Here is a 3,586-nt window from a genome sequence, read left to right as displayed (position 1 = left end):
ATATGTTAACAAACTTGTTTATAATTAAGATAGAGTTGGACTTGCTCTAAAGCTTTATAAGGGAAGTTATTTGCATACGTGTTTGAATTTTATGCACACAAAAGTTGCCATTTTATGCTTGATAGTAAATATACTCACCATTATAATGATGTTGGGCATAATAAAGAAGACCAACTACATTAGTACAAGATAGAATTGAAACATCTTATGATAGATATTTTAATATTATGATGTAGGGGATGTATGTTGGGTTAGATATAGAAGTTGAAAGTGAGGAATTTTATTTAATGAGGTGTGGAAGGGTTTATTATAAGGGCTTGAGGGTTTGTAGACTTTGAAAATGTCAAGAGTGGTCAGAAACTCTCTTAAGGGTTCTCAAATGTCAATTATTTTAAGTGGCTTATTTTATATGAACTTTAAGATGAAAGATTAAATTAAGGTAGATTTAGAGATATGACGAGTGCAAACATTCTTTAGGAATCTTAGGAAATTAAGATGCGAGTTTAGAAGTTTTTAGGAAAGCTATGTGGGGATTTTAATGTGTAGATTTGAAGAAAGGCTTAATGGTTAAACATTGATAAATATTATAAACATTTGGTACGTTTTGAGTGAATAATTTTAATAACAAAAGTCTAGTTTTATATGGTATGTCATAATCACTCATTATGTTTCAAGCAAATAGGAAAATGGAATGCAACAATGATAATTATAACCGTCTTCATTTAATGGAAGATTAAACTTATCTTTATTATAGGGCAGAGTAGTTGATGTAGGTCAAGCAAACATGGTCTCATTTGAACAAGTTCAAAGGTCCATTATCATGTTTTTTAATGTATTTTGATGCATAATATACAACATTAATGTGATATGGTATATGGTAGGATATATGATATTTGTCATTTCCGAAAACAAATGGAAGAGTTGCTATCTTTTGTATGTCGATGCATAATATACAACATTAATGCATGTATATGCGGTTATAGCTTAATCAATTGAATGATGAAATCCAAAATAATCAGCAAATATTTTTTGAAAAATCTTTTAAATATAAACTCAATGTATACCAATCTCAGTATTTTCTTCTTTCTATGTTAGTATTTCTTGAAACCATACCTAGACTTAATCCACATTTCCATTACTTTCCCCCCAAAATTTCACTGTATTTTTAAGTTATATCAATTAATCATACTTAAAAAAATTAAAATAAATGATTAAAGTTTTAATGGAATCTCTTGAATTGGAGCATTATTATTTAATTTATATATGAATAATCTTGAGGGACAATCATGATAGCTTTAAGAGAATTATTAAGTAAATTTTTTGTGTACTTTCTTAGGGTCTTTCTTTATTTCTGATAATACCTTATGCAATTTTTTATCTATCTTGATTCAATAATAAATAAAATTTATTCTCTTACAAAATCATATGTCGATTAGAAGCTGGTACTGTCAATTTTTTAATTTATTTATAAGTAAATCAAAATTAAGATTTGTGAGTCATAAGATATAATTTTTTCTCTTTTTTTTATTATTCTCATGCATCCCTTATTTATTAATTTCTTAAATCCCCACCATATTAAAAAGATGTGACCACCCAAATTAACTCAAAAAAATATTGGACCATATCACTTCAAGAATACCATAAACCTTGATATTCATCTATTTGATTAGTCCACATAAAAATCTCATAATTTTCTAACAAGATATCCAATTAACTCAAAATCATCAATATTAGTTAACTTCTGAAACCTTTAATATTAAAATTTTCACCCTTTTACATCAAGAAAATCTTATTTTACACTACTATAAATTTTAGTATGAAATTTTTCTTAGCTGAACAATCCAATATTGTTTCTTAACCTTTCACCAACATTAATTGGTTGTTTGGAATAGCGGCGCGGCTTACCATTGTTATTTTCACTATTTGAATAAATCATTTTTTCCTGTGTTTCATTAAACATGGCTTATTTTATATTGTATATCCCATTGTGGGCTAACACTCATGGTCTTTAATTGTTCGAAGGGATGTTAATCACATTAAACCTCCTCTCTGCCACTGCCCTCGTTATATTATGCCATATCAAGTGAAGCTCTCAACCCTAACTCGAGCTATTCTCTCCCCATATGCTTGTGTTTCCACATTAGTACCTCTGATCATCACTCTTATTATCTCTTTGCTTTGATCGATCTTGAGGTATATTCGATCTGCCCTGGTATATTCAATATTTAAACTCCCCTCTCTGCTTTGATCGATCGTGGGTTGATTTCTTTGATTTTTTGATATAATATGCATACATGGCTTTTGTTTGTGAGATTTTACATGGCTTGATTTTTGTATCTTTGTCTGCGATGGTTCAGAGCTCTTCTTCCTAAAATTTTTCATGCATTTGTCATCGGTTTGGAGCACTTTGTGGACATCCATATGTGGTTTCCTTTGTCGTTTCATTTGTTTTGTGTTTCTTGGCATTGGTATGGGATTGGTTTTCTTTGTTAGTGTTGGTTTGTTCTTTGGGATAAGTTATACTTTTTGTGGTTGGTGCATGTGGTTTTTTGGGTTGGTGTTTTCTGTTGGATGGACGGGGAAGTAAAATAATGCTGATTTTTAGATTTGGTATTCTTTGTTATTGTTGGTTTGTTTTTTGGGAGCAGTTATGCTTTGGAGAGGAAGTTATACCGATGAATGATAGTCTAATATTCTGATAATATTAATTGTTGTTCTTGTATTTTTATTTTTGATTTTGATTGTTGTTCTACTAACTGTTAAGTGAGAAGTTCTTTTTTGATGTAATAGTTGAATATGTAAGTTTTTGAGGATTCTGAAAGTATTTTTTTGTTTTCATGTATGAGTTATTAAGCCTGTAAGGATTATCTTACAAACAACACATCAATACAGAGGAAAATAAGATATATTCTTTTCATAAACAACTATAGCACAACTGCTGTGTAACTAACCTAAACAAACAGAAACACAACTTCTTTGTAACAGCTTCCACGCACAATTACTGCACAACATCTTCAAATTATTGCATCTACCTCAAACAACCCTAGATCATCCTTATAAAACTTATGATGCTTATTATACGCGAGCTTAAGTCACTTAAGAATTGATTAATTTTCCATATGTGAAATAAAGTAAAATTAGGCCTAAAACTCTCAATATTCACGAATCAACCTTCAATATTTTAACTTAAAAAAAAAGATCATAATGATATTCCATTTAGCCCATATAAAGTTGGTTAGATCTTCAAATGTATGGTATGATCATCAAAAGCAAGCAAACATATCTACTTCGAAAATGTTGTAATTCCAAGCAAATAACTTAAATATTAAATGGCATAAATGGATCTTAAATTTAATATTTATTTTAAGAGATTGTATTTCATAATTGATTTCATTAGAAAAACTATAAATTTAAATTGATTGTTATTCTAGCATTAATTCAATAGTTCAATAAATTATGGATTAGATTTAGTGTATCATCAAAATTAAATAATAGATTTTGAATTACAATTTTTGTATTGTCGATGGATTGTCCCATGCAATGAAAAAGAATCAAACATCCTTAATTTATTACAATTTATATATAT

Source organism: Phalaenopsis equestris, unplaced genomic scaffold (assembly GCF_001263595.1).
Source record: "Phalaenopsis equestris unplaced genomic scaffold, ASM126359v1 Scaffold000112, whole genome shotgun sequence".
Taxonomy (NCBI): domain Eukaryota; kingdom Viridiplantae; phylum Streptophyta; class Magnoliopsida; order Asparagales; family Orchidaceae; genus Phalaenopsis; species Phalaenopsis equestris.
The sequence above is the reverse complement of the archived record's forward strand: the minus strand, read 5'-3'. Positions refer to the sequence as shown.